We start from the raw sequence: 16990 nt of genomic DNA on the forward strand, positions 1-16990 counted from the left end.
CTAGAGAGCTTAAAGCTGCAGTCCGTAACTCTTTTTGGTTAAAAATTATCCAAAATCTATTTTGAGTACATAACCAGCCAGTGTTCAAAACTATCTCCTTATCTTTGCTTGATTCATAACGGTAAGCTTGTAGTAATGTTTTATAATAAGAGCGACCTGGTGGATTTCCGCGGGAAATTCAAGCATGCAGCAGTTCGTCTTTGCGTCATTATGTCACGTCTGTAAACCGAAAGGAAGGAGTCCAGGCAAGTCGGTTTTATCATGTGAGGATGCTGCTTGTAGCGGATCATTTATAGCCTGTTCTCACAGCAGCTGAAATAATTAAACGTCAATCTGACAGTGACAATCATCAGTGACAACTGGAGATTCACCCGTAATCAAAAATCAAAAGACTTTGGACTGTGGAGTGGCTACAGAAATTGAAACCTACAGGTAACACCAAGGCTGCATTTACACTGCAAGTCTTAATGCACAGATCCGATCTTTTGACCATATCCGATTTTTTGGCCAGCGCATTTACATTCACTTTATACACTGTAAAAAGTAATAAGTTGACTTTACTTAGAAAAGCTGTGGAAACTGATTGCCTCAAAATTTTCAAGCAAATTAGGTCATAATTTTTGACTTCACACCACTAACTACTACTTTGTAGAGTTAACTTGTATATTTGTAGCAGTTACCATAAAACTTGAGTAAAAGTAACTCAATTTCAAAAGTTCAGTCAACCTACAGATTTAAGTTGGGGTTTGTAAGCAGAACTCAAACAAAACAGTTATTATAACATGTCTGCTTGTTCATTTTACTGGAAGAATGTGTGGAAACTGATTGCCTTACATTTCTCAAGCAAGCTGTACTCAATTCTAAGTTGAGAATACAAAGAAAGACAACAGATTTCGCACAACACTTGAATGTTTATTTGTTCTTTAAAACAATATGAAAGACATTACTTAAGGCATGCTCGTCAACATGGCCCACTGACAACATTGTAGAAAAAAGAAAAACACATACTGCACTTACAATAAAAAGTGCAATGTTTCTTTCTTTCTTTCTTTCTTTTTTTTTTTACATGTTTACAAAGTGGTCAAAAGCAAATCTTGCAAACACTTAATAGTCTGTTAAGTACAGGTATAGAGTTTAGTGTAGAACAAATTTTCTAATACAGTTCTCTTTAAAAGTTATCTTCTAATAAAACTATTCTAAAACATTTTTTTTTTTTTTTTTTTTTTTTTTTTTGGAAAAACAAGTATCTGTAAAACAGTAGCACTGAACAATTTGAGTTCTTAAAAGGCATAGATCTATTCAAACTCAACTCAGTAATGGTTAACCATGAAAAAAACATTACTGCTTTAGCCGATTTTTTAGTGATTGGATTTTAGGTTTCAGGGACTTGTGGCCAAGGGACAAAATCACTCTCTGTAGGAAATCAAATGTGCTCTTCAGTGCTGCTGGATACTCTAAGTTTAGAGCATAAATTAGCCCAAAGAGCAGACACATCGCTTGTGGAACATTTTCAAGGTTAACCACAACCATTGTACCTTCCAAAATGATTGCAGTTGTTTTGGCATCAAGATGCAAGGAGTAGGGCACAGTTGGAGAGTCCTCGGGAATCATGATACATGATGTCATGATACTGATTGCCGTGTCGAGCATGTCTTCATTTCTATCACAGTCCTAAAAACAGGAATAGCATATAACAAAAAATTAGGTCAATGTAAGCCACAAAACATCTTTTAAAAGCAGACTTGCATTTAAATGTAAAACTAAATTAACAACACTTTTATGTCTAAGGCCTTTTCAAACAGGACACATCAGTGGATGTATGGAGGAATGACATTCGAACCACTGCAAGAAAATAAATTAATTCAAACTGAAGGCCAGCTATAAAAACCTGTGATTAAAACCTATTCTAAATCTGATAATTTGATATTTGAAAAGGTATCAAAATACATCATTGATTGATTTAAAATCAATTAAATATAATTTTTTTTATTCTATCTAACCTCCTTTCTGTCATTTATATTTCTTTTCTTACCTCCTTACTGACTTCATTCATCTGTTTTCTTTCCTTTATTCTTCCTACCCGTCTAAATTTCCAACCTCCCGTCTATTGTCTCTTACAATTGTTGCTCTTTCATCTGTCTTTTTTCTTATGAGTTCTTAATTTATCTTTAACTTTCTTTTCTCTATCCCTTTCTTTGTTTCAGTTTCCTGACTGTTTTTTTCCCCTTCATAACTGCCAGATCTCAAAACAATTTGAAGAACAGTTTGCCTGTTAAAAAGAATCACATCACAGAAAAAAATTACTTACAAAGCATGTCTTGTAAAAATCGATGGGGTCTTCTCCGAGGTGGAGTGGTAGGCCATGAAGAACGGCTGTTCGTCTCGCATTGACGTTGGATTTCTGCAAAGTTATGAACATTAATATTTATTATGACACAAACAAAACACAGATCAGACAACAACAGCAAAAGCAACAATCGTTTTTACTATCGAAAATGAAATGTGATGTGTCTGAGGAACTTACATCATTGTCAATCTGGTGCAGAATCTTCTTAAGTTTGGAGCCAATGTTTCCTCCTTTAGCCCTGAAAATATCGATGAAACGTTGAGTGAATCGGTCCAGTTCTTGAAAGAATTCGGTTTGCAGGTTTTTGCCAGATATACGATTAAATTCGGCCAGAATTTAAAAAACAACAACAAAAAAAACAAAAACAAACTGACATTAAGCCATCACTTCTCACTGAAATGTGCAAGAATGAATTAAAGGGATAGGTCACCCAAAAATGAAAATTAGCCCATGATTTACTCACCCTCAAGTCATCCTAGGTGTATATGACATTCTTCTTTCAGACGAATACATTCTGAGTTATATAAAAAAAGTCCAGGCTAATCCAAGCATTATTACACCACGTAATAGTTGCTCTGTTCTCAAGCAGAACTTGCACTTCCAATGCATGAATTCAAGTCTACATACACAAAATAAAAAGACAAAATAAGGTAATAATTGAGTGTTAATGAAGCTATCTTAATTCATGCATTGTTATTGAATGTGATTTCCATGTGAACGACACGTGAGCATCAAATGTTCTAGAATGTTCGTTTAGTATTGGCTGCACGGGTTTTTACTTATCAAAATGATAAACCACGTACTTACAACCGATTAAAATAACTTACAAACTGTACATGAAACCACTGTTCAGTAAAAACCGATGTTTGCAACCTAGCTAATAAGCCACTGATCTCAAACGGTCTCATTCGACATAAAACTATCCTGCATCAGTGTGCCTTTTTGTCTTTTCCTCTTTGCACACAATGAGCGTTTCTGACGCGCAGACTCAAACTAAGATTGATGACGTCAGCAACCTGTCTGACAGATGTAAATCTTCTAGTAGCTGTGCGTGCAAACTGCCATCGTTAATCTTGCAGAGACGGCGAGCTTGAGCGGGGAGTTCTTTGGTGTGAGTGAGCAGGAGTAAGTATTCTGATTAATTATTTTGTATAATATTTTAAAATGTAACTCCAGTACGCCATATTAAGTTAATGCAAACTATTAAGAAGTTATGTAAAATTATGTTCAAGAACTGATATGAATTCATACCCAATAGTTATTTAACAGCCCAGGGATCGAATATTTTAAATATAATTTAATTTTTGATGCACATGATGTTGTATAACGTTAATATAACGCCGAATATAACCACAAAATGGCGTTAACTGTTATCTACACATCTACATCGCAAGAAAAATGGACGAATCAGTCATATAAAAAAGTTATTCAGTAAATCGCTTGGACAAAAGCGTCTGCTTTGGCCTGTTAAATAACATAATAAATGGACAATAACGAATGTCACCAATAACATCTATAACTAATGGTTGCCCTTTTAATTTTTCTTTCCTCATAGGTAAAATACAAACTTTTCTTCTGCTAACGCCAGAAAAAGAAGAAAGAAATGTTTCCTTCTATCTACATCAAACCGGATAGTAACCCATCCAAAAAAGACATATATAATCCCAGGAACTGTCAATACTGTCAGTCTACAATATCCCCTCCAGTCATTTTCGTATTGATTCAATATAGGCTGTTCATTTATAGTCTCTTAAAATTGCTTATTGTTCTACATAATTTCATCTCTTCACGTAAAACATTTGCCCATAGGCTAGTATTCAAATAATTGTGAGCTAGGTGTTAAATCATGCCGTTTTGGCTAATAAATCATGGTCAAAAACACTTGAACAAAAAACTTTTTTCTTTATTTCACGTTGTAGGCTATGACATTTTGTAGATGGCTTCCGACCAGGATGAAAGGGATCACATTCATCTTCAAGCGTAGATCTGTAAATAAATAAAGGAACGTTAACCGCGATTGACATTGAGATTTTTTTCTTACACTGCCTGTATAATTTCCTGATAATTTCTCCATTCCCCGTCAATATACCGGCCGTTACCCATACTTTATTTAATGAAGTCGATACCGATTCTGTCAATATTGGATGAATCACGTGTCCGCCATTTTGAATTTTGTCATAAATTGCGATATCTTTTAAACAATTTGACATATCTTCACAAAAATTGGTATGTATGACCTTTAGAAGGTCGTGAAGGTACCTGAGAAGTTTCAGCACAGCGCCACCTACTGTTCCACAGATTTAATGATTATTTCAAAAACGCTTATAACTTTTGAAAACACTTTCCAAAATGTGTATGCTTCATGTCATTTTATTCCCTGGCTTATGCCGATTCCGACAATGTATCATTTGTCATTTTCCTTAAATGTACCTGTCTGCCGTATTGAAGTAAATGAAAAACAGTTTTTTCGCTACTCCTCCTACAAATTTTGGTCAATTTTGTCCAAAATCAGCTCAGATGATCTTTGGACCGAGCCGCACAGAAATGACTGAACAGATTTTTGATATTCACTACCATTTCCGAGATATTCATCTCTGAATGTGACCTTGCTTGTGTTTGTTGTCTTATGCTAGTTAGCTTAGCACAGTAATTGCTTAGCATGCTAAACTATTGCTATTCTTTCTAATGTGGTCTTCAGTCAACAGGTTAACCAAAACTTAGTTGGCATTAAATAACTTTGCATACTAATATGGTTAACATGCTATGAAGCTTTTTTTTTGTGAACTCTTTCTCACACTGAAACCTCTGCTTAGCATACTGATGAACTTGCATGGCTGATTAGCTCAATGTGTTACGCCACGGATCCCGAATGCTCTGCATCGTGGGTTCGAAACTCAGTGTGACACATGCCCAGACCGCATGAGGTACTGTGGCAGGAAAAGATGCAGAACTTGTGTCTGTTCTAGGCATTCTGCCTAAAACTGGTCTAATCTGAAGCTATCACATGCAATTCCTTTATGTCCAAATTCGTAGTTATTCTTCTTCCCCCTGTATGGTAATCAATGAACCATAAGAAGGAAAATTATCAAATTTGGCATGCTTGTAGTGATAGTAATTAAAAGTAATTTGACCAACTTTGGAGTATCTAGGACTAAGTCTATAGCGCCACCACCAGTTCAAATATTCACTTTTGTAAAGGTTATAACTTTTGAACCCTTTGTTCCAGAAAAATGAATGTCAATACAACTGATTCCTCTCTTCATACTGATCACATTCAATATCTTACATTAAGTCTCCACCCAGTACAATAGTGGCCATTTTGAAAAGTACAGTATTCCGTTTTTTCGCTACTCCTCCTTCAAAATTTGTCCAATTTTGTCCAAACTTTGATCAGGTGATCTTTGGTCTGAGCCGCACAGAAATGACTGAACAGATTTTTTTTATTCATCTTTGTTCAAAAGTTATGATGTCACGAAGTTAACGAGGTTGACCCAAAATTGCTATAGAGGCTGTATCTCGGCCAAACTTTGAGCAATCAAAACTAAAATTGGTACACTTGATCAAGACCATGATCTGAGGTTCCATGCCAAATTTGGGAACAGCGCCACCTACAGGTCATGAGATCTGAAAAATGGCTATTTTGGCCAATAACTTTTGAACACTTTATTAGAAAATCAAGATCTTGGTGTCTATGGATTCCCTGTGCCATGCCGAATCCGAGGATATCAAATTCGTCAACATCGGATGAACCCAGTGTCCGCCATTTTGAATTTTGTCATAAATTGCAATAACTTTTAAACAATTTGACATATCATCACAAAATTTGGTACATATGACCATCAGAGTGTCCTGAAGGTACATGAGAAGTTTCAGCACAGCGCCACCTAGTGTTCCACAGATATAATGTTTTTTGCAAAATTGCTTATAACTTTTGAAAACATTATCCAAAATTTGTCTGCTTTATGTCATTTTATTCCCTGGTTTATGCCGATTCCGACAATGTGTCATTTGTTATTTTCCTTAAATGTACCTGTCTGCCATATTGAATTAAATCAAAAACAGTTTTTTCGCTACTCCTCCCACAAATTTTGGTCAATTTTGTCCAAAATCAGCTCAGATGATCTTTGGACCGAGACGCACAGAAATGACTGAACGGATTTTTGATATTCGCTACCATTCCCGAGATATTCATCTCTGAATGTGACCTTGCTTGTGTTTGTTGTCTTATACTAGTTAGCTTAGCACAGTAATTGCTTAGCATGCTAAACTATTGCTATTCTTTCTAATGTGGTCTTCAGTCAACAGGTTAACCAAAACTTAGTTGGCATTAAATAACTTTGCATACTAATATGGTTAACATGCTATGAAGCTTTTTTTTGTGAACTCTTTCTCACACTGAAACCTCTGCTAAGCATACTGATGAACTTGCATGGCTGATTAGCTCAATGTGTTACGCCACGGATCCCGAATGCTCTGCATCGTGGGTTCGAAACTCAGTGTGACACATGCCCAGACCGCATGAGGTACTGTGGCAGGAAAAGATGCAGAACTTGTGTCTGTTCTAGGCATTCTGCCTAAAACTGGTCTAATCTGAAGCTATCACATGCAATTCCTTTATGTCCAAATTCGTAGTTATTCTTCTTCCCCCTGTATGGTAATCAATGAACCATAAGAAGGAAAATTATCAAATTTGGCATGCTTGTAGTGATAGTAATTAAAAGTAATTTGACCAACTTTGGAGTATGTAGGACTAAGTCTATAGCGCCACCACCAGTTCAAATATTCACTTTTGTAAAGGTTATAACTTTTGAACCCTTTGTTCCAGAAAAATGAATGTCAATACAACTGATTCCTCTCTTCATACTGATCACATTCAATATCTTACATTAAGACTCCACCCAGTACAGTAGTGGCCATTTTGAAAAGTACAGTATTCCATTTTTTCACTACTCCTCCTACAATTTTTGTCCAATTTTGTCCAAAATCAGCTCAGGTGATCTTTGGACCGAGCCGCACAGAAATGACTGAACGGATTTTTGATATTCGCTACCATTCCCAAGATATTCATCTCTGAATGTGACCTTGCTTGTGTTTGTTGTCTTATGTTAGTTAGCTTAGCATGCTAATTGCTTAGCATGCTAACCAGTTGTCATTCTCTTTAATGTGGCTCTTCAGCTATCAAGTTAACCATGAGCTTCATTAGCATTAAGTTAGCTTAGCATGCTAATATGGTAAGCATGCTAAGTAATGCTTTTTTGTAAATTCTTTCTTACACTAAAAGTTCTCTTCCACAGATTGTTGAATGTGCATCCTCAAGTAGCTCAATGTGTAAAGCCAGTTACCTGATGAGCTCTGCACCCCAAGATAGTGGGTTCGAATCCCAGGTGGAGTGGTTTTATGAAATAGTGTGTTTTGATTCCTTTACTGCCTCTTGGATTAGAAATAAATGCTTTTTGTTTCATGCTGTGTTCATTTTCATCTAAGCTTATGTACATTCTGAGTTCATTTTCGCCCGTAATTCTGAACCAGCTGTTTCATGTTTGTTCATTTTCTGCTGTTTTTCCTCTTCCTGCTCTGTATTGCGCTACAGCATGATGAGCTGCAGAATGATCTAAAGTAGTTATTAAATATAACATTCAGTGCAGTTTTATAAAAATTCTTCATTTTGAGTTCATTTTCACATGAACTAATGAACTTCGGCAGGTGTGCCAACATTCACCTGCACAGTGGTGCACTGAGATGAGAAATGGACACTGGACTCGGAGGTCGTGGGTTCAAATCCCGTGTGGGGTTCCTTTATACAATTGTGTGTAATGAGTCATTTTGATACCTTTTTTATCCAAATAAGCATTGTACTAATCTTTATTCCTCTTGAATGAGATACAAGTGTTTTTAGTTCATTCCCTGTTCATTCTCTGAACTTCTATTGATTTTCATTTCATTTCCACCTGTCCTTCTGAACCAGCTGTTTTGCATGTACATTCAATTTCTGCTGTTTTTGCTCTTCCTGCTCCGTATTGCGCTACTGCCCCTTCTGGGGCTTGGCCCCGAATTGCTGCTTGCAGCTATATTTATTATTATTCTTCATCCCGAATGGGAGTCTATGGCAGCCCTATCAACGGAACATGAGAAAATGATGAAATTTGGCACAGTTGTAGAGATGCTCATGAATAGTGATTGGACCAAATTTGGAGTCTCTAGAACCAACTCTATAGCGCCACCACCAGTTCAAAATTTCAACATTCTAACGGTTTTAACATTTGAACTCTTTGTCATAGAAAAATTAAATTTAGTTCATCTGATTCGTCTCTTCATGCTGATGCTATTCAACTTCTTACATTAAGTCTCCACCCATTACAGTAGCGGCCATTTTGAAAAGTACAGTATTTGTTTTTTTCGCTTCTCCTCCTTCAAAATTTGTCCAATTTTGTCCAGACTTTGATCAGGTGATCTTTGGTCTGAGCCGCACAGAAATGACTGAACAGATTTTTTTTATTCATCTTTGTTCAAAAGTTATGATGTCACGAAGTTAACGAGGTTGACCCGAAATTGCTATAGAGGCTGTATCTCGGCCAAACTTTGAGCAATCGAAACAAAAATTGGTACCCTTGATCAAGACCATGATCTAAGGTTCCATGCCGAATTTGGGAACAGCGCCACCTACAGGTCATGAGATATGAAAAATGGCTATTTTGGCCAATTACTTTTGAACACTTTATTAGAAAATCAAGATCTTGGTGTCTATGGATTCCTTGGGCCATGCCGAATCCGGGGATATTGAATTTGTCAACATCGGATGAAAAGCATGTCCGCCATTTTGAATTTTGTCATAAATTGCAATAACTTTTAAACAATTTGACATATCATCACAAAATTTGGTACATATGACCATCAGAGTGTCCTGAAGGTACATGAGAAGTTTCAGCACAGCGCCACCTAGTGTTCCACAGATATAATGTTTTTTGCAAAATTGCTTATAACTTTTGAAAACATTATCCAAAATTTATCTGCTTTATGTCATTTTATTCCCTGGCTTATGCCGATTCCGACAATGTATCATTTGTCATTTTCCTTAAATGTACCTGTCCGCCATATTGAAATAAATGGAAAACAGTTTTTTCGCTACTCCTCCTACAATTTTTGTCCAATTTTGTCCAAAATCAGCTCAGGTGATCTTTGGACCGAGCCGCACAGAAATGACTGAATGGATTTTTGATATTCGCTACCATTCCCAAGATATTCATCTCTGAATGTGACCTTGCTTGTGTTTGTTGTCTTATGCTAGTTAGCTTAGCATGCTAATTGCTTAGCATGCTAACCAGTTGTCATTCTCTTTAATGTGGCTCTTCAGTTATCAAGTTAACCATGAGCTTCATTAGCATTAAGTTAGCTTAGCATGCTAATATGGTTAGCATGCTAAGTAATGCTTTTTTTGTGAATTCTTTGTTAGATTAAAAGGTTTCTTCCACAGTCTGTTGAATGTGCATCCTCAAGTAGCTCAATGTGTAAAGCCAGTTATCTGAAGAGCCCTGTATCCGAAGTTAGTGGGTTCGAATCCCAGGTGGAGCGGTTTTATAAAATAGTGTGTTTTGATTCCTTTACTGCCTCTTGGATTAGAAATAAATGCTTTTTGTTTCATGCTGTGTTCATTTTCATCTAAGCTTATGTACATTCTGAGTTCATTCTTGCCCGTAATTCTGAACCAGCTGTTTCATGTTTGTTCATTTTCTGCTGTTTTTCCTCTTCCTGCTCTGTATTGCACTACAGCATGATGAGCTGCAGAATGATCTAAAGTGCAGCTTTATAAGAATTCTTCATTTTGAGTTCATTTTCACATGAACTAATAAACTTCGGCAGGTGTGGAAACATTCACTTGCACAGTGGTGCAATGAGATGAGAAATGGACCTTGGACCCGGAGGTCGTGGATTCGAATCTTGTGTGGGGTTCCTTTATACAATTGTGTGTAATGAGTCATTTTGATACCTTTTTTATCCAAATAAGGATTGTGCTAATCTTTATTCCTCTTCAATGAGATACAAGTATTTTAGTTCATTCCGTGTTCGTTCTCTGAACTTCTATTGATTTTCATTTCATTTCCACCTGTCCTTCTGAACCAGATGTTTTGCATGTACATTCAATTTCTGCTGTTTTTGCTCTTCCTGCTCCGTATTGCGCTACTGCCCCTACTGGGGCTTGGCCCCGAATTGCTGCTTGCAGCTATATTTTTATTATCATTATCATGCAAATTCTTTGCTCCAGACATTTTCGGCAATGAACATGCATTTAGTACAACACACTCAAAATTCTTAAGTACTATGTATTAAATTTGTGTCACGAATCCTGTCAGTTCCGTACTACATTTCCCACAATCCTCCCTGCCAGTCACATGTTCACTCCACACCAATCACCTGGTGCCACATACAGCTTATCACACTATCTGGAGACTCACTCACACACTACTTCATTGCGAGGTCTTGATTCACCCTGACGTCATTTCTGAGCATTCCCCTGTGTTTATTTCTGAGCATTCCCCTGTGTTTATCCTGTCTGCCTTTCGTTCTTGATCCTGTCTGGTTACCTGTTTATGATTCCTTGCTGCATACCTGTGGACTGTTTATTGTTATGTTGACTGTGAATGATATCTGCCTGCCCTGATCTACTGCCTGTCCTGACCACAATTCTGCCTAGCCCTTGCTCAGCAATTACTTTTTACAGTGTAGACGCGACTGGTATCCGATATCTGTGTTTACATTACTTCCTGCCCCAAAATGATCATGACTGATAGTTTTACATGCACATAGTAGATCCTCGGGTTTTGAATGGCTGTGCTATTAAAATTATTTATATATTTAATCAAGTGGCCATGATTAGCTTACCTGAATGGATAAATTAACAGCTGTCAGTGTCATGGATGTATTGCAGCGCAAATTCTGATTGAACGGATATAGACTGGAAAATAAAGGTAATTTGCATTTGATATTTTATCTACAGTTATATTAATTTTATAAATGTTTTAATGAATTTGAGGGAGCAAGGGAGAGAGAGCACGCACACATGCACATGAGAGAAAGAGCCACAGTGAAGCTTTTGGCTTTTAAGAAAAACAACAACATGGCCGTCTCTTTTAAATTAACCGGGCAAAGGTTGACATTCAGCTGCTGAATGTATGTGTGTGCGATTTCTTTCAAGAAAAATAGATAACGTTAGACATATAAGGTTCCCACCTGAAACTGCGAATTTTTAGTGTGAGTGCATACAAGCACGTCTGCTTCATAATACAACATTAAAGTTACCTTTTAGTGAGCAAATGTGTCACCCTCGCCTTATGATGGCTTAGAATTCCAATGGGAATCGGATATCCGTGTTTAGACGTCGCATGTCCAGAGATCAGATATGTATCGGATTTAAAACCAGGTTTGCAACTAATTCTGATCTGTTTCAGATGTGAGCAAAAGATTGGATTTTTTGTGCCAGTGTAAACGCAACCTAATATACACTAAATACACATAGCGTGCATTTCAATCAGCCCCCTATTTCAGTACATGATATACTGATTCACGACCTTGGGAGCTAGGGAGCTGAGTGAAATGCAGGGATAGTCACACAATGCTGATGTTGTTAACATTAACAATTTGAGAACAAAGTATAACAGTAATAATAATGTTCACGGTTTGGCGTGATCCAAGCTAAGCGATCATTAGATTTAATCATCATTGGCAGCAAGATTTATTGTAGGCCTAATGCTTTTTTCCTCAGATGGTCAGAACAAAAGTGGCAGAAATATTACTGATGATATTTTCCAGTGAAAAATCTTAAATTGGTCTTACTTTCAAGACGTAGAATCTGTGATTCTGAAGTACAGTATCCACACCGGTGCGTTGACTGACAGCAAACATTAGATTCATCCGCTGAGGAGTCGTGCCGATGCACAACACACAACGATAACTATTCCGCATATGACTGCAATCGCAGGTTTCAAACAGAAGACAAAGAGGAAAAATGGGGGAATGCAGCTTTAAGAAAGCATTGCATCATTTAAAGGGGAGGCTTGTGTCAATTTGTAACAAACAAATAAGTAGCTGGATTCATTTTTGTGCTCATTTCTTGTTTCCTTCCAGAATGCAGGGAGACACACTAACCTTAGCACCTTAGTATGTAAAGTAAATATAATAAAGAGCTACATGGTTAAAGTAAACACACAGACACACATTTGGTTTTCATGTTTTATGGGGACATTCCATAGACAAAACTATTTTATATTGTACAAACTAGATATCTCCTTATGCTAACCCTACCCCTAATCCTACCCCTCACAGAAAACGTAGGAGCATAACACAAAGCAGTCTTCATTAAATCCACAATGGATAAACAGAGACATTGTAGGAGAACTCAGAATACTACCACAATGAGTTAATGAGACAGGACAATAAGGAAACACAGGGATTATAAATGCAGGTTGTCATTAACACAAAACACCTGCACAGAATGATTAACTGATTTGTGATCTAGGAGACAAACTGGAACTCAGGCAGACACAAAGGGAAAAACAGAACATACTTGTGACACTACCTGAAGGGTTTTATAAGACAAATAATTTTTTTGCGAATATCAGGCAGGTTTAAAGCATAAACAAGGGGGTTCAGGATGGGTGGGATAATAAGAAACTCCAGTGAAAGGAAAACTGACAGCCCTGTAGGAAGATCTAAATTCACAATTCGACTCAGTGACCTCAGAAATAATAGCAATTGAGAAATTCAAAAGGACCACTATGTGTGGAATACAAGTTTGAAACGCTTTGCTCTTGAACTGTGCTGAGCTTCTTTGACAAATGATAATAATTCTTACATAAGAATATAATATTAAACTTAAAGGTATTACAGTAGTTGTGATTAATATAACCAAGCCAAAAACATTATTAATTATTGATTTTTCGCAAGAAAGCTTGACTACTTCATAGTTGTGGCAGTACACCTTAAATAATTTGTTACCACACATTTTCAGTTTTGTACTTAAAAAACTAGCAACACTAAGTAAAATCATTGGACAGGCCAGGTTTATAACTACTGAAACAGTCAAAAACCTTGGTGTAATTATGTTGTGGTATCGTAAGGGTTTACAGATTGCAACAAATCTGTCAAATGCCATTATCATTAATATCATATATTCATTTGCGGCATACATGAAAATGACAATACACTGTAAGACACATGCTTCAAGAGAGATTGAGTGTGTATCAGATAGCAGGTCTGTCAGTACTCTTGGGAAAAAGCCAGCAGTTCCAAACACAGAGTTGACAGACAAACACAAAATAAGAATATACATGGGCTGGTGTAAAGTCCTTTCCAGAAATATTGCAAGCATAATAAGGACATTGAATAATATGATAGCACAGTACAGCATAAATCCTAAACTGAAGAAACCATATCTTATGTACCCAAGATTTTCAAACAACATGAAGTAAAAATATGTCCCATTTTCCATTTTGCATAAGGCAGAATTCCTTTATTGACCTGAAGAAGAAAGTACACAAAGTTTCTATGATTATTAAACATCTTTATCACTTTGCATTATTAACTTGAGATCAATAAGGTTAAATTTAACTTTAGTTGATGCTTTAGTTTTAACAATGAATATTAATTTCTAAATATTCTAATACATTTCTACATGAAGTAGCATTAGTTGATGAATTATGAACAAACATGGATTATCAATGAACAGTAGTATGTTATAAATAAATTCACAAAAACTTAATTTAATATTTGCTGTGTATATATATATATATATATATATATATATATATATATATATATATATATATATATATATATATATATATATATATATATATGTGTGTGTGTGTGTGTATATATAAAAAAATTGTGTATACATAATCTTCAGGTTTATTCGGTTTAACAAAATACTTGTGTGATGTCACATCGGGCAAATATTTCTATACCTTAAAACACACATTACATAATGGAAATACCTTCTGTGATGCACCATGAAATTACCATTGTTGCTCATTTAATGTGCAAGGGAAATCACTATATGTGTTTTAGAGGAACTGTGGGTCATCATTATGATAGTGTTCTTATAGCATCCAACATGTCTCAGGAGGCCTCTGCTTTTTTGCATTTAGAGCACAAACCCCTCCTAACCCTTTATCTGTTCTTTCTTTTTCTTTTTTTTCCTTTTTTGTCATTTTGCCTGTGCCAATGCCAAATGCATACATTTTGGCAGAAGTATGTATTTTTTATTGTAATTTTAATATTTCGTCATAATTTTTTTTATAAATCTATTGGTAACACTTTAGAATACTGATCCTTCATTAATGAATAACTACAAAGGAACAAATTAATAATGCATTATTAACACTCTAGTAACTACTGTTAACTAACAAGAAACTTTGATTAATGAATTAGTAATTAATAGTGCTCAGTTGAAGGTGGTAGTTCACTTTTAGCTAATCAGTAACTACTGTTTTTTTATTCCTCCAAGAGAACTACTAAGAACTACTATGTACATGTCCATAATTAATGTGAATAATGCATAATGTATAATTAATTCTAAAGTGAAGGTCATGGTAACACACTAGTAGTGACTGAAGTATTACCAAATACTTACGAAAAAATTATTAAATATTTGGATCAATATTCTAAAGTGAGAAACATAACTCATGATAACTACTGGAGTCATTGTAAACTTTTGAGGTTTTTGTAAAGTATTGGATAGTAATAACTCAGGAGTTACTATATAACTCTAAAGTAACTACTTCTTATTTGGATCAGTATTCTAAAGTGAAAATCATGGTAACCCACAAGTAATTACTCAAGTGTTACCTAATATATCATAAGGAATTATTGTAAAAAAAAAAAAAAAAAAAAAAACATCAAAAGTTTACAAAGACTTTTTTAGTAGCTAGTAGTTAGTAGAGAGTTATCCTGTTTTTCACTTTAATATAGTGATCCAAATAATTAGTAATTCCTTATTAAGTATTTAGTAACACTTCAGTCATTACTAGTGTGTTACCATGACCTTCACTTTAGAAAATTAATTATACATAATGCATCATTCATGTTAATTATGAACCTGTATATAGTAGTTCTTAGTAGTTCTCTGAGAGGAATGAAAAAAGTAACAAGTTACAAAAGTAATGCAGTACAGTAACATATTACTTTTTGCTGTAACACAGTAGTGTAGGTGTAACCTAGGTTACTATAGCAAAACCTGTAAAAAAAAAATAAAAATTAAAATGCACATGAAAACAATTTTATTGATTTATTTTAATGTTTAAGAAATTAAATATTATTGTAGAAATATAGAAAATGTTACAAATTGAAAAAAAATAATTAAATGAAACCGCCCTTAGTGTGTTGCATCATCTCTCGCGCTCAGCAGAGTTGAACAGCCTCTCGTCACGGAGGGAAGTGAATTGGCCGATTGAGCAGTGATGCATGTTAATCACGGTTCTAAAATACATAAAGTAAGTGAGAAATGTTAGATTAATTATTGAGATGTGTATTTTGAAACTTCGTTAACAGGAAAATGTTATTTAAATTGTTCTAATTGCGTTTGTATTAACTCTTAAGGATTGAGTAAGAAGTTGAGACGATTTGTCTGATGAAAACTGCATAGAGCAGGTTACCTCGATACATCTATTCCATTTCTGATCTTTTCCGATTTATCCTTGGTAAGTGAGCTCATAAATCAACATATTTGGTTATGATTTCTGCATTTTTTCCAGTCTTTTGTGAGTCAAGTTTTCTTAAATGATACTGTGATGTATGTTTTGTGAAATATGTAGAGAAATTTGTTCTTATGTGAATTTATTACCTAAATCAGCTGTTTATTTGCGGTTTAAAAGTGTTTCCATTTTCTAACTTTATGAGCGCATTGAGTGTAACGTAGCTCACGTGGAGTTTTTGCTAACCATGCGGGCCATGTGCTACGAGCTACAAGCTAAACGGGTGCACATACGTCACTCCTAAGATGTTATTCTTTATTAATATAGTTATACTTATGTTAAGAAATGTTTTTTTTTTCTTCTCCTTTTCTCTATCTTGATGTCCCAGTCCTTCTGCATCTTTTTGAAATTGAACGAGGAGTTTATTGGAGTTCTGAGTTAGAACCGTTTCTGCCTTCAACGAGGAGTGCTTGACATTGGTGGAAACTGGCGGGCCAACCTGGTTTTCTCGAGCTTGGACAACATTGCATTTGTTCTTCGAAGTGGTAGGATCACACGTATTGTGAGAACAAGGACATTTTTCTTTTTTTTTTTTTTTCCTAATTTTTCCATCTTGGAGTTGCGTACCAGTGTTCTTTACCTGAACACTGGAACAGGACACTGAACTGAGCTTAAGTCCTGTTTAATTTGCTTGAGTCATTTCCAGCAAAGACAATTCATTGAAAATGACTCTGATTCGGTGTCATTTGACATTTTCTTCATTGACATTGTCCCATTACTGTAATTTTGTTTTTTTTATTTTTGTATTATTGATATTGTTCTGAAAAGAAACCACAAAGGTTGTTGAGTTGGTTGCCATTTTATAGGGAAAAAAAAGAAAAGGTTGTTTAAAGATACATAGCTATAAACCAGATTTAGAAACTAGATTGAGTAAATTAAGAATACTAAAACTAATTAA

At 35.4% G+C, this 16990-nt stretch overlaps 2 long non-coding RNA genes and 1 pseudogene across 2 annotated transcripts; 1 reads left to right on the forward strand and 2 right to left on the reverse strand.

Moving 5' to 3' along the window:
• Nucleotides 1-904: 904 nt before the first annotated feature.
• Nucleotides 905-2588, reverse strand: LOC137004309 (uncharacterized). The gene is made up of 3 exons (XR_010892121.1): nt 2525-2588; nt 2309-2401; nt 905-1671 (listed from the first exon to the last, which is right to left on the reverse strand). It is a non-coding gene; the product is annotated as an uncharacterized lncRNA (long non-coding RNA).
• Nucleotides 2589-12913: 10325 nt separating this feature from the next.
• On the reverse strand, nt 12914-13829 carry LOC137005238 (olfactory receptor 51I2-like; annotated as a pseudogene).
• Nucleotides 13830-15759: 1930 nt separating this feature from the next.
• LOC137004679 (uncharacterized) lies at nt 15760-16599 on the forward strand. Its single transcript, XR_010892169.1, has 3 exons — nt 15760-15831; nt 15938-16038; nt 16421-16599. It is a non-coding gene; the product is annotated as an uncharacterized lncRNA (long non-coding RNA).
• Nucleotides 16600-16990: the final 391 nt, after the last annotated feature.

The sequence above is a fragment of the Chanodichthys erythropterus genome, chromosome 17 (assembly GCF_024489055.1).
Source record: "Chanodichthys erythropterus isolate Z2021 chromosome 17, ASM2448905v1, whole genome shotgun sequence".
NCBI classification, from domain to species: Eukaryota; Metazoa; Chordata; class Actinopteri; order Cypriniformes; family Xenocyprididae; genus Chanodichthys; species Chanodichthys erythropterus.